Source organism: Lagenorhynchus albirostris, chromosome 13 (assembly GCF_949774975.1).
Source record: "Lagenorhynchus albirostris chromosome 13, mLagAlb1.1, whole genome shotgun sequence".
Lineage (NCBI taxonomy): Eukaryota > Metazoa > Chordata > Mammalia > Artiodactyla > Delphinidae > Lagenorhynchus > Lagenorhynchus albirostris.
The window spans coordinates 45621095-45647531 of record NC_083107.1 but is presented as its reverse complement, the minus strand read 5'-3'; positions in this window follow the sequence as shown (position 1 = coordinate 45647531).

The following is a 26437-nucleotide window of genomic DNA, read 5'->3' as shown; positions in this document are numbered from 1 at the left end:
ATATGGGTAAATACAATAGACTTTCCCTCTCTTCTAAAGTTCTAAATTATGTTGATGGTTGAAACAAAAATTGTAACTGTCTAATGTGGTTCTAAATGTATATAAAAGAATAATCTAAGATAATTTTATTATAAAGTGTTATATGATAATAAGTTCATCTATACTATAATTATTTTTACGTATTATAAACAAGGGAGGATAAAAATGTAAAGGGAAGTGAGGTTTCTATACTGCACATAAACTGGCAAAATGATGACACCAGTAGATTCTGATAAGTTTTGTGTGTATAATGTTATATCTAGAGCAACCACTAAAAGAGCTATATAAAGAGATACACTCAAAAACACTATAAATGTTTATATATTTTGGTTATTAACCCCTTATTGGTCATATCATTTACAAATATTGTCTCCCATTCTGTAGGTTGCCTTTTGTTTTGTCAATGGTTTCCTTTGCTGTGCAAAAGCTTTTCAGTTTAATTAGGTCCTATTTGTTTATTTTTGCTTTTATTTCCTTTGCTTTAGGAGACAGACCTGAAAAAAATATTGCTATGATTTATGTCAAAGAGTGTTCTGCCTATGTTTTCTTCTAGGAGTTTTATGGTTTCTGGTCTTACATTTATGTCTTTAATCCATTCTGAATTTATTTTTGTATATCATGTTAGAGAATGTTCTAATATCATTATTATGATGACACATATACGATGGAAAACTGATCAGCCAAAAACAGAATGAAATTTTGCCATTTGCAACAACATGGATGGATTTGGAGGGTATTATGCTAAGTGAAATAAGTCAGATAGAGAAAGACAATACTGTATGATATCCCTTATACGTGTAATCTAAAAAATACAACAAACTAGTAAATATAACAACAAAAAAAGAAACAGACTCAGATATAGAGAAAAAATTACTGGTTACCAGTGGAGAGAGGGAAAGGAGGAGGGGTAATAAAGGGGTAGGAGATTAAGAGGTACAAACTATTATGTATAAAATAAGCTACAAGGATATATTGTACAACACATGGAATATAGCCAATATCTATGATAAGTATAAATGGAGTATAACCTTTCACTATAATACTATAGTGAATGCTTATACTTATTGTACACCTGTAACTTACATAGTATATCAGCTATACTTCAATTCAAAAAAAACACTATAGGGACTTCCCTGATGGTCCAGTGGGTAACACTCTGTGCTCCCAGTGCAGGGGGCATGGGTCCAATCCCTGGTCAGGGAACTAGATCCTGCCTGCCTCAACTAAAAGATCCCATGTGCCGCAACAAAGAGATCCTGCATGCCACAACTAAGACCCAGCACAGCCAAATAAATAAATATTTAATATACCAAGGACATCTTTAAAAAAAAAAAAACACTATAGATGAATCAAAATGGAATTCTAAAAAATCTTCAAGTGACCACATAAAGGCATGAAAAATAAAAGAGAGAAACCAAAAAAAAGAGCAAATATAAAACAAAAATTAAAATAGCAGATTTGAACCCTAACACCAATAATTATATTAAATGTAAATAGCCTAAATATACCAATTAAAAGACATAAATTGACAAAGTGGATTTAAAAATATGACCCAACTATATGCTGTGAATGTCTGTAAATTGCTGGGAATTTCTCCAGAAATTCACTTTAAATATAATTATATAGGCAGTTTGAAAGTAAAAGAATGGAAAAAGCCATGAAAACACTAATCAAAAGAAAGCACAAGTGGCTATATAAATATCAAATAAAGTAGACTTCAAAGCAAAGAAAATTACCAAGGTAGAGAGAAAGATTTAATGATAAAGGTGTCAACACTCCAAAAAAATATAGCAATCCTAAATGTATATGCATCAAACAAGAGAACTACAAAATATGTGAAGTGAAACTAGTAAAACTAAAAGAAGAAATAGACAGATACACAATAATAGTTAGATAGCTCAACAATCCTCTCTGAACAATTAAAAGAACAACTAGAAATAAAATTAGCAAGGATATAGAAGACCTCAATAACACCATCGACCAACAGTATCTAATCAGTATTTACAGAACACTCCACCCAATAAAAGGAGAATACACATTATTTTCCAGTAACTATGGCCCGAGATAGACCATATACCCAGCCATAAAACAACATTTAACAAATTTAAAATAATTAATATCATACAAAGTGTGCTCCCTGACTACAATGAAATCAAATTAGAAATCAATAACAGAAAGATGACTGGAAACTAATGAACACATTTATAAATAATCCAGAAGTAAAAAGGAAGTTTTAAGAGAACTGAAAAAATACATTGAAATGAATGAAAATGAAAATTTAGCATATTACAGTTTGTGGGGCATCATTAAAGCAGTACTAAAGCTAAATTTATATACTAAATACATAGACTAGAAAATAATCTAAACTTCCACCTCAAGAACCTAGAAAAAGAGGAGCAAAATAAGCTGAATGCAAGCAGAAGAAGGAAATGATAAACAGCAGAAATCAATGAAATTGAAAATAGGAAAACAGTAGAGAAAATTAATGAAACAAAAAGTTGGTTCTGTGAAAAGATTAATAAAATTAATAAACCTCTAACAAGACTGACAAATTTTAAAAAGTGAAGATACAAATTACCAATATGAGGAATGGAACAGGGGATATCACTACAGACCCTGCAGACTCCAAAAAGTATGTCTAAGGAAATACTACAAACAATTCTATGCACATATATTGGCAGCCTAGATGAAATAGACCAATTTCTTTAAAAGCACAAATTATCACAACATACCCAATATAAAAGAGATCATTTGACTAGCCCTATGAACTGTTAAGGAATTGAATTCCTAATTCAGATACTCACAAAAAAGAAATCTCCAGGCCTAGATGGTTTCACTGGAGAATCCTACCAAATGTTAAAAGAAGAATTAATACCAATTCTTCATGATCGCTTCCAGAAAGCAGAAGAGAAAATGATACTTCCCAATTCATTTTAGGAAGTTAGTATTACCTTTATACCAATACAAAAAAAAAAAAGGAAACTGCAGACCAACATCCTTCATGGATATAGATGGAAAACCCCTTAACATAATATTAGCAAATAGAATGTAATAAAATATAAAAAGAATTTAACACCAAGACCAAGTAGGGGTTGTAGGGGAACGCAAAGCCGATTCAGTGTTTGAAAACTAATCAGTGTAATCTACCATATAAACAGGCTAAAGAAGAAAAAACACAGTATCATATAATTCAGTGAAGAAAAAGTATTTGAGATATAATTCAATTATATCTAAACTGAAAAAAAGAAGAGTACAAGCATGTGATGAAATTTAATACCCATTAATAGTAAAATGTCTCAGAAAAATAGGAATAGACAGTAACATCCTCAACTTGATAAACAGCATCTACAAAAAGCATTATACTTAATGCTGCAAGACTAAAATGCTTTTCTCCTAAATTTGGGCACAATGTAAGGATGCCCACTCTCACTGCTCCTCTTCACAATAGTGAAGTTCTAGTCATTACATTAGGGAAATAAAAGGCATACAGATTGGAAACGAAGAAGTAAAACTGTCCCTATTTGCAGATGACATGTTTGTCTATATAGAAAATTCCAAGGGACCTACAAAAAAGACAAAACAAAACAAAAACAAAAACACCTCCTAGAACAAATAAGTCGGTTTGGTAAGATCACAGGATACAAGACAAATATACAAAAATCAATAAGACGTCTATATAATATTAGCAATGGACATGTAGACAACAAAATTAGAAATACCACTAACAATTACCAAAAAACAATAACAATAAGCTAGGTGTAAGTCTAACTAAACATGAACAGACTTATGTGCTAAAAACTAGTAAATGCTGATGAAAGAACTCAAAAAATATCTAAACAAACAGAGAGATGTGTTCATGGACTGGAAAACTCAAAATAGTAAAAATGTCTATTTTCCCCAAATTAATATACAGGTTTAAGGCAATTCCTATCGAAATCTCAGCAAGATTTTTGTAAATGTAGATGAGGTTATTATAAAACATATATGGAAAGGTAAAGGGACTAGAATTACTAAAACAATTTTGAGAAGAGAGAATAATATGGAAGAAATCTGTCCAACAGATTTTAAGACTTATCATATAGCTACCTGAATCCAGACTGTCTGGTGCTGTCAGAGAGACTAGATCAATGGAACAAAACAGAAAACCCAGAAATAGACCCACACAAATATATCCAACTGATTGTTGACAAAGGTGCAAAGGTAGCCTTTTCAACAAAAGGTGCATCCAAAGGGAAAAAAAAATCTTGACCAAAGTCTCATTCCTTATACAAACATTAAGTCAAAATGGATCACAGAGTTAAAGATAACTATACAACCTCACTAGAGATAGGCAGATTTCTCCAACGTAACACCAAAGCACAATCCATAAAAGAAAAAGCTGACAAGTTCAACTTCATCAAAATTAAAAATATTTACTCTGTAAAAGACCTTGGGAAAAAAATGAAAAGACAATGTACAGACTGGGAGAAAATATGTGCAAACCACATATGCAACAAAAAACTGCTGTATAAAATATATAAAGAACTTTCAAATCTCAACAGGAAAAAAAAATCCAAAGATATCTCATTAAAGAAGATATACAGATGGCAAATAAGCATATGAAACATGCTCTACATCATATTTCATCAAGGAAATGCAAATTAAAACAATATAACTCTACTCACTTATTAGAAGGGCCAAAATCCAGAACACTGGTAACACCAAATGCTGGTGAGGACGTGGAGCAACAGGAACTCTCATATATTGCTGGTGGGACTGCAAAATGGTACAGCCACTTTGGAAGGCAGTTTGGTGGTTTCTACAAAACTAAACACACTCTTACCATATGTTGAGGCCGTTGTGCTCCTTGGTATTTACCCAGACGAACTAAAGACTTACGTCCACACAAAAACCTGAACACAGATATTTATAGCAGCTTTATGCATAATTGCCAAAACTTGGAAGCAAACAAGATGAATAAACTGAGGTACATCCAGACAATGGAATGCTATTCAGTGCTAAAAATAAATGAGCTATCAAGCCATGAAAAGACACCAAGGGAACTTAATGTGTATTACGGAACGAAAGAAACCAGTCTGAAAAGGTTACATGCTGCATCATTCCAAATATATAACATTCTGGAAAAGGCAAAACTATAGACAGTGAAAAATCAATGGTTGCTAGAGGTTAGGGGTTGAGAGGAGCGATAAATAGGTGAAGTACAGAAGTTGTTAGGGTGGTAAAAATACTCTGTGTGATATTATAATGATGGATTCATGTCACTGTACATTTGTCCAAACCCATAGAAAATACCATACCAAGAGTGAACCATAATGCAAACTATGGACTGTGGATGATCATGATGTATCAGTGGAGGTTCATCAATTATAACAAATGTACCACTCTGATGGGGGATGTCAATAATGGGGGAGGCTCTGCTTGCATGGGAGGTACATGGGAAATCTCTGTACCTTCCCTTCAATTTTGCTGTTAACAGTAAACTTCCTTTTTTAAAAAAAGTCTTTAAAAATCCAATTAGAAAATAGGCAAAAGACATGAATAGATATTTGACCAAAGAGAATATACAGATGACAAATAACTAATGAAACGAGGTTCAACATCTAGCTATTAAGGAATAAAAGTTAAACCACGGTGAAACGTCATCATGCACGTATCAGAATGGCTAAAATAAAATACAGTGACAATACCTTATGCTGGCAAGGATGCAAAGAAACTGAATCACTCATACATTGCTGGTGGGAAGGTAAAACTGGTACAACCACTCTGGAAAAGTTTGGCAACTTTCTTTTTTAAAAAACTAAACTTGTTGGGCTTCCCTGGTGGTGCAGTGGTTGAGAGTCCGCCTGCCGATGCAGGGGACACGGGTTCGTGCCCCAGTCCGGGAAGATCCCACATGCCGCGGAGCGGCTGGGCCCGTGAGCCATGGCCACTGAGCCTGCGCGTCCGGAGCCTATGCTCCGCAATGGGAGGGGCCACAACAGTGAGAGGCCGGCGTGCCGCAAAAACAAACAAACAAACAAAAAAAAAAACACTAAACTTGCAACCACCATACTACCCAGCAGTTCCACGCCTGGACAGTCATTCCAGAGGAATAAAGACTTATGTTCCACAAAAACCTTACACAAATGTTTACTCATAATAGCTAGAAACTGGAAATGCCCTTCAATGGGTCAAAAATTAAGCAGACGAGTAACTCCATACCATGGAAAACTTTTCAGTAACAAAAAAGAACAAACCATTGTTACATGCAACAAGCTGGATGAATCTACAAAGAATTACCCCGAGTTAAATAGCCAGTCCCAAAAGGATACATAAGATGCCTTTTATATAACATTCTGGAAATGATTAAATTACAGGAAGGGAAAACAGAATAGTGGATCCCAAAGGTTAAGGAGGGTGTGGCGATGGAAGGGAAGTAGGGGTGGTGTAAAAGGGGCAATTTGAGGGATCCTCAACTTTTCTGTGTCTTGACTGTATCAGTATCAATATCCCGGTTATCATAATATACTAAAGTTTTGCAAGATGGTACCATTGGGGAAACTGGGAAAGGATACAAAGGGTCTCTGTGTATTATTTCTTACAACTGCTTGTCGATCTAAAATTATTTAAAAATTTTAAAAATTAGTTAAAAAAGAAAGAATCCCCTGAAGTGCTTTTAAAAGTTCAGATTTCCCAATCCCACCTCCAAACAGTCTCATTTACACAGTTTGGAATGGATTCGGAAATCTGCATGTTTAACACATGCCTGGTGATTCTGATAGCATGGTCCATAGACTGCAGTGAGAGGAACACTCAGATTTGATGGACTATGCCTCCAATCAAATTGCTTCCTATAAATCAGCTCTGCTCCTAATAGTACTTGGAAGAAAGCCAAACCTCTAGCAATCAGAATTGCTGTGTCCAACTCTGTCACCAGTCAGCTGTTTTCCAACATCCGCACAACATGACAAAGGGCCTCCTCCACAGAGAACTGTTCTTAGTGTGAGACTCTGACTAAAGGAATTGGACCTTGCAGGCATTCCTTTAGCAATGCATTGGGGAACACTCATGGCATGTTAGGTCATAAAAATGTGAAAAGCAAGCTATGGTCTCCTTTGTGAATAAAATTTATCCAGAAAATAATTTAGCTGCAAATGCTGTATAGATAACATAAGAGAAAATTATGCTGCCACTCCTCACATTCCAATGAACCTTCACTTGTTACTCAAAAGGAAAAGTAAAATTACATCTTCACAAAGTGAATTTCCCTTTTAGATGGGTAATGAGAAGAGAGAATGTATTCTAATTTTGTCAACCTTTTAGGTGTAATTAGAGGAAGGCTGTTTTATGAAACTGAATGTCAGTCTGATCAAGAAGAATGAGGTCTTATATAGAGAGCAATACAGTAGTTAGAAAAAAATAAGACTCAAAGGAGAATAACTGAGATTCTCTTTGGATTTGAAAACACATTTAGTAGCTACACATTGCCTTAACTGTTCACCTATCTTCTGCCTTGGTTTCTCTTTTGATTGGGATTAGCAAGTTCAGAACACAATTTTAGATCAGAAATGATGGGTAATATACTAGACTTCTGAATATTACCAGGAACCAGATTTCTCCCTCCCCAGGCCTAAAGTCTGATTTTAGGCAGCACTAACCAAAGGGAAATGTACTGATCAAGGGAAGGGAAATATATTGGGTTAAATAATGAATGTATAAAATGTAACTGATTAGAGATTTTTTAAAAGAATAGGCATAGTTATAAGAAAATGCACAGTTGGGAATAGTTTGCCTGTTTCTTTTTATAAAATTATGATGTGTTATATCAGGAGAATTAGATAAGCATGATTCAAGCCTCGAGAAGAACAAGTGTCTTGGTCAGTAAGGAGAATTAGACATGATAAAAAAGAAGTGAGTGTTCAGTTCTAACATCCTGTAATCTCAAGTAAAAAAGAAGAATGGAGAATAAGTTAATATAGAGGACAATTAGCAAGATGATAAAAGGAAAGATTGGTATTAGAAATTAGAATTTTTAAAAGGATGGATTGTATCAGTGAATCTTGAGAATTTGGGCCATGGTATCTGCCTCCCATTAGCCAGCCTGTTAATAGTATGAATAATCCAAAAGTTCGTAAGTCAGAATGGCTTTGTCTGTCCTGCCTGACAGCATCTCTGACCCGAAAATGGCAGAGCCAACTCTCCTGGCCGTTTTCATAGGCTGAGTTGAGTTCCTCCTTGTTAAGATCAGAGACGTCTACCTGATCGAGAAAAGAAGGAACAGACAGCATAGGGTAGAACTCCCCAACTTTTTTCAAGCCAAAGAACACCAAGAAAACGATAATATTTGTGCAGCACACTGAGGTAAACTGAAGGAGACTGAGAGACCTCTATATGAGTCCTGATTAAAGAGTCATTACCTTTTCCTCATATTATTAAGGTAAGAAAAATAAAAGGCAAAAACTTAGGGAAGGTATTAAACATAGAATTCTGATAAAACTTCCACTTAAAATCTTTAAACATTTTTAATGAAGCCATTTTAACCATTAAAAAACAAAAACAAAACTTGAATTAACAAGTTATATGCATTTCTATAGTTTGAATGGTTTTATTCAATTCCTGTTCAAGACATTTTAATGATGATCTCTGTACAATTTTGATGGGCACCGCAGAGAGAAATTTTATTTTTACCAGATGATTTTTTTAAATGTGAATCTTTTTATGCATTCGAAATTTTACAACAGCTGAAATTATATTTAAAGAATTTAAGAGCTCTTTCATTGACAAATGTAACTGTACAATTTCTTATAACATGAAGATATTTTTAAATCCGATTGAACATTTCATATCAAGTATTTCAAAATAATGATGAAGCCCTGATTTGCAGAACATATATATTAGTAAAACAGATCCCTACAGCTAGTTTGGACACACTAATAGGACCCATCTATGGAGAATGGACAGCAGTAGCTAGTATTTGACAAGGAGGAGTTTCTGGATTCCTGTCTGGAAGTGCAGTCACAAGGAGCCCCCACTGAGTCTCCTTAACCCCAAATGTTTTAGGCACTAGGAATAATGAACAATACAGACAAAATTTCTTCCCTCATAAAACTTACTTTCCAAGGTGGGGTGGGGAGAACAATATCTTTAAAATAATAATAAAGAAAATAAATAAATAATAAAGAAAGAAATTATATAGTATTAAAGTATAATGTGTGCTATGGACCTCAAAGGTCCAAGAATGGGTCCCAAAGAGTGACATGGAATTAGGAACCTTCCAATAACCCACCCTATAGCCTGAGAAGTTTTTTGTTTTGTTTTGTTTTAATGCAGACCTGATAATACAACTCTGCTCAGAACTCTTGAATGGCTCCCCAAGCCAAAGAACAAAGCCCAAACTCCTCAGCATGACTTGTGCCTTCATCATGTAGCACCTGCTTAATGGTTCATTCAGCCTCATTTCTTACCGCAATTCCTCACCTCCATAAAAGCATTCTCCACTTCATAGAGACTGAATGACTTTTAGAAACTCAGGGTTTCCATCTATTTCTCATTTTGCCCTCCCTCACTGTCTTACCAACACTAACCCATATTGCTTTTATAAGGTTATGATTAGGTATCATTTCATCCTCCATTTTAATTGCCTTTTAACCCACTAGATTGTCAACTCTCTGAAAGGCAGAGTATTTGTTTCCTGTAGCTGTAACAAATGACCACAAACTTGGTGGTTTACAACAACAGAAACATAGTCTCTCACAGTCCTAGAGACAAGAAGTCAGCGGTTGGTTTCATTAGGCTGCAACCAAGGTGTGGGTAAGGACACGCTCCCACCGGAAGCTCTAGGGGAGAACACTTTTCATTGCTTTTCCCCACCTCTGGAGGCTGTTCCCTCCTAGGCTCATGGCTCTGCATCACGTTGTCTTTTCTATCCCTGCTTCCATCATCACATTACTTTCCTCCTCTTCTCTCAAATCTCCCTCTCCCTTCCTCTTATAAAGGACACTCGTAATTGCATTTAGAGCGCACCCAGACGATCCAGGATAATCTTCCATCTCAAGATCCTTAACTTCATCACATTTGCAAAATCTCTTTTGCCATGTAAGGTAACATATTTACAGGCTCCCTGGATTAGGACTTGGACTCATCTCTGTGGGCCATTATTCAGCCTATCACAGTCAAGACAGGGACTGCTTTGCTTATCACTCTAAGGGATGAGGGGATCAGTATATTAGCATGCATGGCAAACCCAGTAGGAAGCTCCAGGTTAGAGAGTAAACACAATCATTTTAAATAGGCATGTCAACAGCTAGCACTATTACATAATAAGTCCTCCGTTTACATTTTTGAAAATGAATGAATTTGGTGAGTTTTGATCACCTGAATAACTCATTAGTCTTTCTCTTAGATATAATGAGAAAAAGTCATTATCTCATATCAACTTATTGTTGGTAAGCAAAAAGGAGCTTTCGTTGGAGTAAACAGAACTTGTTTTTCTAGTGTCAGATTTGACGAAGTTTGTTGAACTGTGAGGGGTAAACAACCTTGGTCAGGTTATTTAGCTGAAATATAGAAAAGGCCACTGGGGTTCTTATCAAATTTAAATCTTACTGTAAACTTCTAATTGCCTCCACAAAACTTAAATAATAAATCCTTCTGGGAGGACCAATGCTTTCTATGAGAATGGTTAATGAGGGTCGGTATGGGGGATTTAGTTACCAGGGGTGAGTAAGGTCCTGGGAGTCCAGATCCCAAGGACACAGGAAAGGCTTGATTTTCTTAGCTTTATGATCTCAAAATTCTTCCTTTCTGATTAAGTCCCAGTAATGTTTTCCTCGCATAGCACAGTTCATTTAAAAGTTTAAATGCATGGGAAAACTAGATAAAGGAAATATAAAACAGAGCTAAGTGATTTAAAAGAGGATGTAAGTAAAAGCTACTCTGGGTACATAACCACCCACAATAAATACATTTCCCATCTTCCCTCCCAGTTAAGTATAGCCAGGTGGCTAACTGCTGGCAAATGGGATATAAGTGGAAGCTGTGTGTGCAAATTCTGTCAATAATAATAACCATTAAAGAAAAAGGGCATACTCTTCTTTGCTCCCTTTTCCCTTACTACTGGTGAGAAAGTGGGCATGATGACTAGAGCACAAGCAGCTCTTCTGGATCATGAGGCAGCAGAGTAAGAATGTCAGAGCATCAAGATAGATGAAGCTGAATCTTGATAGTCATGGAACTACCATACAAATCCTGAATTTCCTACCTCTGGTCCTCTATGTTACACAGAGAAATAATTCTATTTTGTGTAAGGCACTGTTATATTTATGCCACATACAGGGGCATAGCAGTTTACTCACATTTTAGTGCTCTCTTAATCCATCAGTTTTTGGACATTGGCTACTTTTTCATTGCCCACTATCTATTTCATATTCTTGATTTCTTTGGGGAGAATTACCTCCCCCCACTGGATCAGAGGTCTTATATTCCCTTAACCAAGCTAGACAAATCAGATATTTCTTTTTTAGAAAATAGGGAGGGGAGAAGAGTGGAAGATCATCTCCAGGGAAGAAAGGAGCAGCCCTGTGTCAGCTTCACTGACCAAATTGTGTTACTGACAAGACCCAGAAATGAAAGCAACATGGAAAATGATCAGCCCATGGAAAGATAAGACAGGTACTACTCCTGTTGAGAAGGTACAATTATACAAACTCTCCTTCCAGAAAAAGAAGTAAATGAATGTATGCAAACAGTATGCAGTCATTGGTGCTTTAGAAAATAAGCTTTTAAATACAGATTATGTTGGTCAGCTCATCATTTGAACAGAATTAAATCAAGCGTTGCCTCCCGGACTTCACACCACATACAAGTCTTTTCCTAGCACCATGCAATGGCCACCTCAGATGGGGTCCTGGACATCCACCTGACTTCCCAGTGTGCAAAGTTACACTTCCAGGAAGTCCATGAGCCAACCAGACCTTCTGAGAATCCAAGAGGGAAACTTGTAAGGTCTGACCCACAACTGGGTTGCATCCTTTTACAACTCTTCAATAAAAAATTTCACATTAAACTGAGTTTTCCATATATTTCAACGTATCCTTAAATCATTTTTTAAAAATTATGTCATTCTGAAAACTGCATTTTCTCTACAACAACTTAATTTCAAGTTCTAGTGAATCCAGCATATTCGTTCTCTTCATTTCATCGACTCAGGTAATTTCTCTGTTCTAATCCTAATTTCTCTGAATTATAGAGATCATTTTAAAAAAGCACTTTAAGAAACCAAGACTGACCTACCACTTATAACCACCTTGAGTATACAGGAGAGATCATTATGCCCACCTAAACCAAATCACAGCCTGCCTGATTTTTCAGACACACTGACGTCCCTCCAAACCAGCTCTCTTGTCATCAATCTCCAGCTGCACAAACACTGCGAGTGCATCCTTCATTTTCTCAACGAATTTATCAGCAGCCCCATTAATATTCTGAATTATCCTCTCTGGAAGACAAATGGCTTTGCTATTTGTCTTCTTTAAACATTTTCTAGTCACAAAATGTGGCCTCAAGTTTCCCGCTATCAAGTTAGTATATAATCTTTTTTTCACTCTCCCACCAGAAATGGGTCCTCCTGCATTTCCAAGGCTAATGATCACATGAGAGCTGGGCCTTTAGGTCCCTGTGAGCCTACTTGTTCTTTCAACAAGTATTTTTGGAGCTCCTACTATGTGCCAGGCAATCTCAGTGATTCCAGAGATGCAAAGTAAACAAGAGTCCCTGACCTCCTGAAGCTGGTCATTTTAGTGGATGGAGACCAACATTAAACAAACCATTCAGTTAAACTTAAGAGTATGGCATACGGGGATATGTGCTTTAGGGAAAAAAATGATGTAAGGCAGGGGGATGGAGAATGCTGAGCATGGGAGAGATTGCAGTTTTAGATGGAGCAGTCATTGAAGGCTTCACTGAGAAGGTGACATTTCAGCCAAGTTCTGAAAAGGATGAGGCAACGACCCACAGAGTTAGATGGGGAAAGAATTTTTTAGACAATGAGTGCAAAATGTGCTAAGGCCCTGGAGTACAAGTAGGTTATGTTGCCCCCCAGTGGATTTGCTAGTACCATTTTGTCCTTTTCGTTCTGTACCTGCCTCTGTTTAAAACCAGCTCAGAGAAGGGAATCTCATGGCACACCCTTTCCCTGGGTCCATCTCTTCCCACAGGTGATCCCATTCTCTCAAAGCTGCTTAATCCCAATTCTGCATATCGAGTACAGATCCCTCTTTTGAGGTACACATCTGTACCGTTGAGAGCCTACCTGCTTCTCTTCCTGTCCCCACCATCCCAGTCACCCAATCTGGAAACCTTTTCTACATCTCGGGCTCCCTCCACTTCCTTCCATTCCACACCCAGTCTGTTGCACAGCAAGACATTCCCCCTGTTATATACATGGTGCTTCTTGATCCTGAGCACAGACATGAGTCTCACTCTCAGGATCTTAGCACATGCTGATGACCTCACTGTGTTTGTCGGCTGCCAGGGAACAGCACACACACACACACACACACACACACACATATACCACCACAATTCACAGCTCAGTAAAAACACTTCAAGTCTTTAATAATAAAGTTTATATTTTCATAGAGTCTTATCTTCCTGAGATTTTATGAGCTACATTACCAATAATTTATGCTATAAAATTTAAGAAAACCTCAGCCATTCACAGACTTTTAACAATACATTTAGACTCCCAGCCCTGTTAAATAAAAAAACTCAAGTTACATAAATCTTACATAACCAGTAAGGGAAGATGCATATTTCCAATATCAATAACCTAATTATAAGAGCTGTAACTCATCAGACCCCTCAGTGAAAGCAAAACATTTCAGAGCACCTCTCTCTTGATGTTAACAGAGGCCTATTGAGAGAAGCAAGGAAGTGTTTTTTTGGACTTTTTACCCTTGATGGAAAGAACCCAAAGAAAATGTGTGAAGAAGTTTCAAACCCCTTTATCAGCATTCCCTCTAAACCAGTTTGAGTAGTGGGCATTCTCACCATTACAGATAATGTTTTTTAAAAAAAAGACAACAGGCCCAAAATAGAGTTCTTTATGCCAAGCCCCACATCACCAAACCAAGACTGAACTACATTTACAGCTCTCATAAATAGAATCTTAAGCCAGTCAACCAGGAATCACCTGATCAACAGTTAGGTAGTCTGCCTGATAGACTCCTGTCATCCCCTAAAGGAAAGTAACCTTGCAATAACCAACCTTTTTTTTTTTTTTTTTTTTTTGCCTAGTGTAACTTCCTCATTCCCATTCCTTTCTGGCTATAAAAGTCATTCATTTTGTAAAGCTATTCAGAGCTCCTTTGTATCTGCCTGATTCAAATCCATTCTTGTTCAAATAGACTCTTAAAATTTTTAATATGCCTCAGTTTATCTTTTAACAACAATCGTCTACCTACCAATACAGGTAATCAGCAGACACATAGACCTTGATCAGACTGACCTGGGTCCAAATTCTATCTGATGTGTTTACTAATTTTAGGGTAAGAAATTTCCCCCAATGATCCTACCCCAGATTGGATATATGATTTATAAACATTTTGACAAAAAACTGGAACTTGTTTCAAAATCCGATGCTGTATTAACAATAAGAGTTCCACTTTGATTTTTAGGTAGCCCTTTATATCCTTTAAAGCACTGACCTGTACATGGTCTTATTTCATCTTCATAAACACTCCATGAAACATAAAAGGCAAATAGCAGGGCCATAGAATATGAGAAATATGGAGTTAATTGAGAATTAGCTTACAAGAAATATGAAGGCTCCTTACCTAGACATTCTCAAAAGTCATAAATGATCTCACTTTACAGATAAAACTACCAAGATTCAGGAAAGTTAAGAGGTGTACCAACCCATTTCACACAGTCACAGTGTGTTATTATAATCTGCTCAGCCAATGAAGAAACTGGAGCATGAAAAGGTAGATAGCCTGACTTAATGGCCAAGGCAGGCATAAGGTCCTTAACTCTAAGGCTTGAACTTTTTCCACTCCTACATGTTCCTTTTAAGTCAAAGTTTGAACTGCACATCTGAGAGCTGCAAGAGTGGCCCAAAACTCCTCTTGGCTGTCATGAAATTCAACTTCCTTCTACAAAGCAGTACTTATGAAAGTCTTATTTTAAAACATCACCCAGCTGCAAATGAAAATCTTCCCAACAGGGCCGAGATGGCACATCTGCCTTCCTTTTGCTTAACAGAAAACTGCAGAGCTGCTCTCTGCTTGGATAAATGCTATTTGGGTTTTCTTGATTTCTGAATGGTAATTAGTATCGCTCTCTTGAGCGCTCTCTCTCTTGGTATTGTCATTGTCTTCTTGCCCAGAATTTTATGCGTAATAGTCTGTTCCACTACTGGCTTTTCTGAAACCAATCTTCCTCGTCTTTTATAATTATGTAAAGCTGTTCTCTTTGCAGGCCACACACTGTAGATATCTAAAACCTGGAGAGAAAACACCCTAATTGTAATTATAATGGATTTCAAATTCCTATTATTTATGTTGGAGAGAAAACATGCAGTGAGGTTTCATTACCCATTTCTTTTAAAACTTGGAAAAAAATAGTACTTGAACTTATTTTTGTTAAAGCAGGAAGACTTTAATTTTTAAAAAAAATCCTTAATCACTTCTTCAGAATTTTAAAAATGCATTCTATTTTTATGTCTACCTACTCTAGTTTAAGAAAATTGAGGTCTTTTAGTTGGACCACACAAATACAAGTAAAACCAACCTTAGCAATACCAAAACTCAACCAATTGACCTCATTCCCAGAGGACAGACCAAACTTCAAAAGCAGCAATTATTTTGAGATTCTGAACCCCAGTAGTAGTGAAGCTACTAACTGTTGATTATTATGCAGGTCTTGCACTAATCTAATTAAGTAAAATGGAAATACAATTTCAAGCTTTGTTGTACACATTTGTATATGACACAAGTAGTCAAAAGTCTGTCTGAAGTTAAATGAAGCACATGTACAGGCCCTTTATCAATCAGAATTTGGCTTTTCCACTCAGTTCCATTTTGAAATATTTCACTCTCAACATCTACAAACCACTCACAGCCCAAATGCCATTGCTAATAGCTGCTTGTTTTAGTGTTGCCATCTCTCTTAGTGAGCATTAGAGTAGCAAGGACTGGGCACAATTCAAGCTTGTATTTCTGAGGAAAGGATCCTCTGGGAATTTCTTAGTAAAGGAAGAAGCAAACAAATGCTACACTTACTGCCAAGTCAGTTCCTCTTAGACTTTGGGAGGATGTGGCAGTAGGAGATTCTTTAAAAAATACTCAAAACTTAGGTACCAAAAAGGAATTCTATTCTGGGTGAAACTCTTGAAAAAAGTTTTTTTTTTTCTTTGAAAAGAAGAGGGCGCATGAAAATGGAACACCAACAGGAAGATGATAGAGCCAGCCTCAGATACCCTTGTCCCTTGGAAATTCTCACAGAAGAATTGTCAAACAGTTGTCAACTATTCTAGGTCACTGGAAGAGCCATTGTAGTCAGCACCCTGTTATACCCCAATGTGAGCACAAGTGTAACAGGTGTGGAGGGCAAAGCTGAGCCCTTGCCACAGCACCAGGTTTTCTCAAAGCCCTGGGGAATGACTCAGTGTTCCATCTATTCAGCTCAATTCCATGTTTACAATGCTCTGGTTAAAGAGCATTTGTCTAGAACAGAGGGACAAAAGGTTCCACTCATATTCTATCTGTACTTTCTGATTTACCCATGGCATCTAACAAAAGGAAAATAAAGTATAAGAGTGAATTAAATCTGTAAGGAGAGAGAATAATGGAAGCAGATGCAATAAACAGCAAGCATTTATAAAGAGCCATCGTGACAAGAAAAATTGCTTTATGCTAGGAAAGACTATCAAATGAAGGACTGGAGATTCACAATAGCATTTGAGGTTATGCATTCAACACAGTACTTCAAAAGAAAATGTATTAATTCAGAGGAACTTTGGAATAAGAGCCACTAGAATAGCTTAGTGGACATTTGACTATGTTCTCTGCACTGTTCAAGGAATTTGGTTTACAACTGAATAAGGCATGATCTTTTTGCCCTTGAGTCATTCATAGCTAGTGGACCAGAATAGTCCAGGAAACTAGAGACTGGAAGAGCCCCTTTGCCTTGGAATCAAAATCTACATTGCTAACATTGCCAAAAGCTCACAAGTTCTCCTGCAAAGTATCTTTCTTACCTTCTCTATGGCTTATAAACTATGCTAACTTGCAAAAGTCAGTTGGTAAAATACCACATCACTCGTTACCACAGATAAGCTTGAGCCTTAGGCATTTTAATACTATTGACTTTAAATTTCTGGACACAATGGTTCAAGTTTCTAGCAAATATTTTTAAACTACAGAAGTAGTTTTTGTTTTAATCCAAACTGATTCTATCCTTCATTTAAAAATATTTGTATCTTTCTCAGATATTTCTCTCCCTGTCTATAAACTAAGAATAATATAATAATACCTGCCTTACTTACTCATAAGGTTTTGAGAGGCTCAAATAACTAAAATTTGTGAAAGATATTTATAAAGTGCCATGTTAATATTAGCAGCCGTCATTATACTCACAAGAGCTGAGGTTGCCAAGCCAGTGGATGTAGTTCTCATTTACAGACCCAAAGGGAAAACATGCATGAGAAAGAATGTCAGAAAGCTCAAATTAAAGGGTTCAGTTAATCACAGACCTAAAAGACCACAGACAAAAAGAAGGCCAGTGGAGAGCACAGTGTACTAGAATCAAGACAGTTAGGATGTGGTCCTAACTCCACAACCAGAAGTGCAGTCTGGGGAGAGCCAAATGATTTATGATTCATGCCTCATTAATCCTCATATTTCAATGTGTTTTGAGCTCATCCTAAGATAAACCTATTATATGCAAAATTACATTCAGAAAATTAAATAGTCCACAATATTCAACCTCAGAATGTGGATTTGTACCACAAAAGAACTCATGTGAGATTTAGTTAAGACTTAAATAAAACTAGTGACCAGTGAAATAAATTGTTCACTGTTAAACTGGGGTGTTGGGTAAATAATTGCAGAGTCTGAAAAGGTTCACCTACCAATAAATAATAGAGTATTTTTTAACTCAAAACTTCTACTATCTTTAATATCCTATTTGCTATAATTCTTTGTTACTGACCAACTGAACATGCTTGCACTTGTTCTGAAGAATGCAGGAGCTCATTCTCCCACCTTTAAAATGACTAAAGGAATATAGGTGAATCCTTAGCATTTTTAAAGCCCTCATAGTGCATCAGAAATCAGAAACATAAAAGCAAAGAAAATTATAATATAAAACCATTTTGTGTATAATCTGGATGGGCATGAATTGGCTGGAGGGATAAAAAGGAAGTGAAAGTGAACGCTAAGTATAATAAAGCATATTTAGCCCAGCAGTTTCTGTGCAAAGCTTCTGTTCCTAAGCTTCTGTTCCTAAGCAGTTTCTGTTCCTAAGCTTCTTGAAAGATTAAGAATGATTCAAGGCAAGACTCTTTCCCTCAGTGAGCATTTATTCTAAGAAGACAAGAGACATATGTGAGGAGTTAAACCTCAATAAAAGAGGGTCATTGGTATTCAATACAACAGACCACTGGTTATGGGACTGGATATAAAGTTTCATGAGAATGATTAGCAGTGAGGAAATTGGCTTTCTGTTAGGTAAGACACAAACTACTTGCTTCTCTTTATTAGTTCAAACTATTCCAGTAATGAAGAGAGCACTGCTAGTATAAAGGATTGAGTGGGGATTTAAGAATCTCCAGGATTAAAGCAGACCCACAACTTCAACAAGATCTGCCTAGCTCTCAAACCAGGTGAAATCTTCAAGCGCAACTGACTGTGCAGCTGCAGTCCATCATTCCAGAGTAAGTTCTCCCCTTCCACTTGGGTTGTAGGGTCATTATAGTGAGAAAAACCACAACAAAATCTAGATTAGTAAGTAAAGCAGTAAGCAAAATTGGGACATTAAATAAATGAGAAATAAGAGTGTTCTCACAGGGAGGAGGCAAGATAAAACACCTATCATGAGAGAAAAACAATACAGATATAAGGGATTCACTCCAAGCCCACTGATCATGGTAGGAAGCAGCTAGAAAGCTTATAAAGTAAGGCCTTACGGGCCTATGAAGTCTGCATCTTTACTTAGGCTTTGCTTCTATGTGGGAAACCATAGAGATGTTTTCTGGTTGGGGAGTCTCCTGGATCTACCTTGAGTTGGTCCTTTGTTCAAGGTGCCTATGGCCAGAGACTCCCCAAGAGCCTGTCTGCAAATGTACTCAATGGCCATCCACGGTTAACTCTTAATAGGTGGCACAAAGAGACAATGGAGAGTCAGAAAAAGGAATGGTACCATAAGCTGGAGGAATCTGAGAAGATGCCATTATGAACATTTACTCATATGTGACAATTCCATCATCTGTAAAAATAATTTGGAGCACAGTAAGATTTCCTCCAGCTTTAAGTAGACATTTCTTGGTTGGAAGGAAACGTGAATTCTGAATCAATATTCTGTAGTATGTACGTCTCTGTTTCAGAATCACATACAATATAGGAAAAACAATCATCTATAGGCAAATCTGTTTTCAGGATTTCTTTCTTCAGGATGTCAATCCTTTCAGTTCTTTGCCCATTTGTTTTAAATCAACTGGCATTGAAAAACAAAAACTAAAGTTTCCAGGATAACCCCATCAATGCTTATGTTTATATGACAAAATATCTTTGGAGCAAAGCCAATATAAATAAAAATCCTTTAAAGGGGCTTGACTAATTTGGCATATTTACATACAATTCAATTACAGTTTGGTGACATAAATGTCCTACTGGGGAAGGTACTTAACTAAGCTTGAGGGGCTTCCTAAGAGGGCACTAACCTAGTCAGAGGAGGCCTCCTGGAAAGAGTGATGTCTACACTTTTAAGAGAGCATTTTAAAGTACTAGATTTCTTCCTATAAGGGGAGAAGGCAGTAGCACATTGAGATAGTGGCATAGATTGTTCTCCCCAGGAAAGTGTCTCTGAGATTTGCATATGGATGTTTCCCTGAGGATCCCTCTTGGGTCAATACTTGTAAGCAAGTAAGGGAAGCAGAAATGAGCAAAGGGTGACGTTGGAAGTATGAGGCAGCTGCAAGAGAGACCTCAGCTGAACCCAAAGGGAGCTCTGAGGCTGAGGAGGTCCTTGAAAGATGCCCCGTATTGAGGCAAGGGGAGTAGTCCTTTGTAACCCCAACATCTATGCATCGTTAGATGCCTGCAGTCCAAAGGGAGGTGCAAAACTTGGGTGAGGCAGCTCCCTCCATCAGAGGGCAGTTCCTGGGGAGGCACCCACCTGTGAGCTGCCAGCAGTCAACACTCCCAGCAGCTGGAAGAGTGGAGGATCTGGGCAGTGCCCCACAGGTGTGAAAACCCACTGCCAGCAGGTCATTCTTTGGCCTCATCAGCAGGTCCCTCTATTTCTCCATGGTAACCTGAATAAGCCATAATATTGGCAAAAGCCCTGGGTCTTCCATCAACACAGAAGCATTTATTTGGGCCTACATTTCCTAGAGCCAACCTCATTTTCACACTTTAGGCCTTTCTACCAAACGGATGTTTTGGCATGATGACAAGTTCAGAATGGGGCTTGGTCCAAGAGATCCACTGTCCCTGAAGTGAAAACTTTCCCCAAAGGGGAAAGATCTGTCACCCTTATGGACTCTATCAGAAAATTAATAACTTGAATTATAAAATAACTAATTTTGAAGAGTACATATACCAGAAATTTTGTATCTAGTGTTACCCTGTTCATGGTGGTTAGTATTGGGAAATTTGTACTTGACACTGTTTTAGAAACTGCTCTTTGGAAATTAGTTTCAAAGCCTATGACAAATTTTTAGGGCAGAAATATGATTATGTGGTGGAGAGAATTAAGACCTACATAAAAATGGGCTTGAATTCTCATGTTTAACACATATTAGCTATTTGTCCTCAGCCAAATCATTTACCTTACTGAGGATTCTTTTTCTTTTTTTATAAGATTGAAATAATAACTACTGTCATTGGATTATTATGAGAAGTAAATGAGAACATATACATAAGATTCTGGAACATAATAGATACTCAGAAAAGGTTAGTTTCTTTATTCTTTTATTCCTCATTTCCTTTTCTTTTCTCAGTCAATGAGAGGTACCAGAAAAAGGCAACATATCTCAGGTATAAGATTTGTCCTTTTTTGAAAATCTTTTTATTTTGGAATAGCTTTACCTTTACAGAATTATGACAAAGTTACTACAGAGAATTTCCATATGCCCTACACCCAGTTTCCCCTGTTATCAATATCCTCCACTAGTATAATACATTTGTCACAATTAATGAACCAACACATTATTATGGAACAAAATCCATAGTTTATTTAGATTTCTTCAGTTTTTCCTAATATCTTTTTTCTCTTCCAAGTTTGTCTTTTTTTAAATAGCCAAACATTATTTGAAATAAAATTTGGTAAATAATAGAATTTTTCAAAAAGGAGTTAATATAAATAAATAGATGAGGAAGTCTTGTGGGGCTTATAACCTGACATTTACAGACATTTCCAAAGGAGACTTCCAGAAATATGTTAGCTCCGGCAGCATCACTGGACTTGAAACATGGATTCCCAAACTAACTCTGCTAGAAGACAGTGTGAACTGGGTATATACAATCGTTTTCACAAATAGCTTAATGTTAATTTCTAAACTCCCTTTCTAATCATTCTCACGTTCATCCCCTACTAATATGAATAGCCTTTAAAATCCAAGTAAAAATAATGATGGGGACAGATAAAGGGTCACCAAAACATATTTCAGGACATTTGAACCCCAAGATAAAGGTTTTAATTGGATTCATGATGTAAACTTTGATCTTTCACAGATAAAAGACCCCAGTGAATGACACCTCTACAGTAAATTTACGTCAGTCTCTTTCTTAAATTTTTAACAAAATAAACTTAATAACAAATATGCCTCAAAACTTGTTAGTAATGATGCTTACATCCTAAGAGACTTAGCCATAAATATTTGGTTTGAGGTTATAGGAGGCTGTGGGTTTCGTTGAGAGTTTGTGAAGGTGTTTTGTCTTAACAATAATACATCCCTTCTGCTGAGACCATGTTTTGAACACCATTCTCACCGGTCCTCATGTGGCCCTTTGCATAGTTAATGTGGCCTCCGTATAGAATACGCATGCTATTGACCGAGGGGCTGAAGTATTCAAATCATTCAAGCGTCTTATAGCTACGGATTAACAAAATCTCCCTCTATGCTCCAGAGTAATTAAAACATGCAGTTGTGGGCAAATCTGAGAATTGGGAATACACCTGAAATTTCATGAAGACTCATTAAACCATCAAAGATAATCCTAAGCGAAACATACTTCTATGTTTACTCCCTTGGTTTTTTCCTGAAAACAGGACCGTTTGCTGGCCTTCTGCAAAAGAATGCTCCTGACTTTGCCTTTTACTTGTACAGTAAAGAATGCATAACTTCTTTTGGACAGACAACACCTACAAATGACAAGTTCTGTGCTCCTGTGTCCCAGAAAGACAACTCTCAGTGTACAGAGCTGTTAAACTCTGGGAGCAGACCTCAGAGAAGTGGAAAACAGGCAGCCCCTCCTATTTTATTTTGTACAGAGTTCAGATTATAACTCTGAATGCTTTGTGGAAAGAAGAATCCCATAACCTCTATGCTCAGGCCTCTTGCATTGCCTTCTATGGCTTGCTGTTAATGAGGTTAATGCCACCTCTACAATACTCATGTCACATTGTTTTCTGACCACAACTCTATGCTTAACCCCAGTCATATAGCAGATGTGTTGATACAGCAGACATGCTTATTTGGAGGATGGACAGGACTGCCACTGTTCTGTTATTCCTCTAAACCTTGAAACTCTGATAACTTTTTTCCAACTCTTCTCAATATTTCTATTATCTAACAAAGGAAGAGACAGTAGTTAAAGAAAATTCACAGAGAACAGAAAAGGAGATGCAAATGGACAGATGCTATTAGTATGGAAAACCACTGAGAGAATACTCAGTAGAAGTATTATCACTTCCTGAATTTCAAGTGTTTTTAGTAACAAAGAGGCATGTCCCTTTGACCAGTTAGAATAGGGAAAGGTGCCCCACTTTACCTGTTCTTTGTGGCCATGTGCAGGCTTGGATGTATCTCCATGGCTACATGCAAGAGGATACAGTAGGCTCATGGACCCTCCTCATCATGGGTCTATAATTCTTTTAAAAGAGAGACAGTGTGAATTTCCTGTTTCTCTAGCCAATGAGAGCTATGACTCCATGAAAGCTGAGAAAGTAGAAGTGTGGGCAAGGCCCATGTAAATTCTGCAGGCTCCATCACATTTTCCAATCTTTTTAAAATAATTTTCAAGACTCACCTGTTTGTTTCTAATGCCTGCAACTCAACACTAAGCCACTAGAATAAAAGCAGTATTTAGCGGAGGTATCACCTTGGGGGTAAAGGTCATCAGCAGTACAGAAAAAAAAAAAAAAAGGAGCTTCACCCCACAAGGATAGTAGAGTTCTTTCAAAGGTCAGCAACAGTGGTGCATACAGAACATGTTTGCCGTATCCATTATGTGTATCAGGGGAGTGTGGCTTTGGCCTTATTTGTATGATTAAAGAGCTAATGAATCACCTTGCAGGGACAACCTCTGAATTAGAACTGCTTGAAAGTTCCTGTCAGAGTCAGTGGTTTACAAAAATCAGCTGCTTATGTGCAGTCAATGCAATAAGCTATGTTTACTAGGAGCTTGGACTAGAATCAGTTGAAAAAAATTACTTTTCTAACTATTAAACTTATACATTTGTACTTTATTTATAAATGAAAATTTTAATTTGTAGAGTATTTTTTCTTAGCATATTATCTCACATAGGGCTCTATGCTTAATAACTGCTTCAATTATTTTTCAATTGCTTTATCTTAACAAACTTCTCTCCAGCATCAGAAATGTTGACAATGTATTCATATTGTAAGACACTTTTAAAATATGATACGGTAAACACCTTGGCACCATAGTTGCTTACTGCCTTCAATGAAATGAACTATTAATATTTAGAAATCCAATATTCGCCTCTCAGTACTAAACTAAACTTAATTGGAAACTAGAAAGGAGAACAGGTTTCCAGTCAAAACTGGCCCCTTAGTTTTTAATATCTGTAAAAGTGAAACATTCCATAAAAATGCTGTCATAGACTGCAGTTTTGAAACTGGGCCCCTATCTCTTCCAATTCTATCCATGTAATTTACACAACATCACACAGCTTCAGGCACCTCATCAGGAAAACAAGCTTAACATCTTTCTCATAGAGTTCTTTTGAGGTTTGGATAGGAAATTGCATGTGAAGGAACCTAACAATAATGAGCATTCATTCAATAAAGATTTTTAGATCTAAATCTTTCTGCTCTAAACTTTCAACCCGTAAGAAGCCAAGGGATTTCTTGTGACCTAGAGAGGGGCAGCCTCCTGACTTCATTATCCTTCACATCTTGAATCTACTCCTCATCTCCTCCTAATCCCATTCAATATACATCGCTGCAGATCACTTTAGCAAACATTTCTGCTTTTCATAGAGCTGAGACATCCATTTAATATCAAAGAAAGACCAAAGGTGTAATAGGAGTTAAGACAGACGTTTCCTAAGAGCAGAGGATGTGACTTACTCATCTTTACAACATGGATGCACAGACACACACACAGAAGATGCTTCGAGACATCTGCTGTGTAAAGGCCTTTGAATGCCTAATCACATAACTTCTCTGAGCTTCATCTCTAAAATTAAATTAACAATACCAGCTACACAATGCTATTGGAAATATCAATGAGAGAATACGAAAATGTCCGCAACAGTAGTTGGGCTGTATGTGATACGTAATTTAAATCGCTGACTTGAACCTCAAGTTTCCCCATATAACTAGCAAGCTAATAAAAACATCTTTCCTCAAATTTGTGTCTAAATCAAAATTTGTCTGTTGGACTTCCCTGGTGGTGCAGTGGTTAAGAATCCACCTGCCAATGCAGAGGTGGATTTGCAAGACTCAAGACCCAAGACTCAGGCTCAACATGGGTTTGAGCCCTGGTCCGGGAAGATCCCACAGGCTGCGGAGCAACTAAGCCCGCGCTCTAAAGCCTGCAAGCCACAACTACTGCGCCTGCATGCCACAACTACTGCAGCCAGCGTGCCTAGAGCCTGTGCTCCTCAACAAGAGAAGCCACCACAATGAGAAGCCCGCGCACCGCAACGAAGAGTAGCCCCCGCTCACCGCAACTAAAGAAAGCCTGCACACAACAATGAAGACCCAATGCAGCCATAAATTAATTAATTTATGAAAAAAATTTGTCTGTCATATATTAAAGGTATAAATATGAGTGTTATACACTATATTCAGGGTCTCATAGGTGGATATATAACATCATCTTAGGTAATCTTTCTATCTGAAGTATAGCAACTCTCTTTGAAAACTTCCAAGCTGCCGTGAATTTGACGTACTATTTTGTGACTAAGACAAAGCCTCATTCTGAATCACCAGCCACCTACTCATCAGTAAGAATCTCTTTAAGACATAAACTGCTAATGCTTCTTTATAATCTATATTCAGGACAGAACTTTCGCCACTTTCATACAGTATGAGAGAATAAAGACAGACCTGACAATTGAGAAGAGTCTGTTTTGGGCAGCCTAGTCTCTTTCAAATAAATGTCTCATGATTAATTCCTCTCTCCAGAAAACTGCTATGAAGTTTGTTGTTACTCTCACACTGCTTCTTAGAATATGTGTAAGTCATATAACTTTCACTATAGTTTGGTCTTCAAAATATTTGTGTCTATCTGCACTGATCACTGACTAGTTCAGCCCAAAGCCAATTCCACCTGAAGTTAGCTTCCTATCTGCTTCCTATCTGCAGGGTTAAGATTCAAAATTGTTAACACCCAGTATAGTACGAGGCAGTAATTAGTCAGAGGGGACATTGACTGAAGCACCCAAGCTGGGTTCTGGGGACCACCCTTCTCTGCCTCCAGCTGTTTAGCTCTGGGGAGGTGAGCACAGGAAAGGTCAGGATGACCACAGATGATGGGCATCATTTAGGAAGCTCAAGACAATGGCTATTTACCACCAAATAAGGACTGATTTCCATATCTTAACAACCAGTATGACCGTACTAATGTTTCCTTGCAAATATGTACCCTAAAGGATGAAAAATCAGAGAAATGAAGACCCCAACATGTAAGAAGCTACTTAAAATTCCCAACATTAAAAGACAGTCGTAAGACATGCAGATGGCTAACAAGCACATGAAAAGAGGCTCAACATATCTAATTATTAG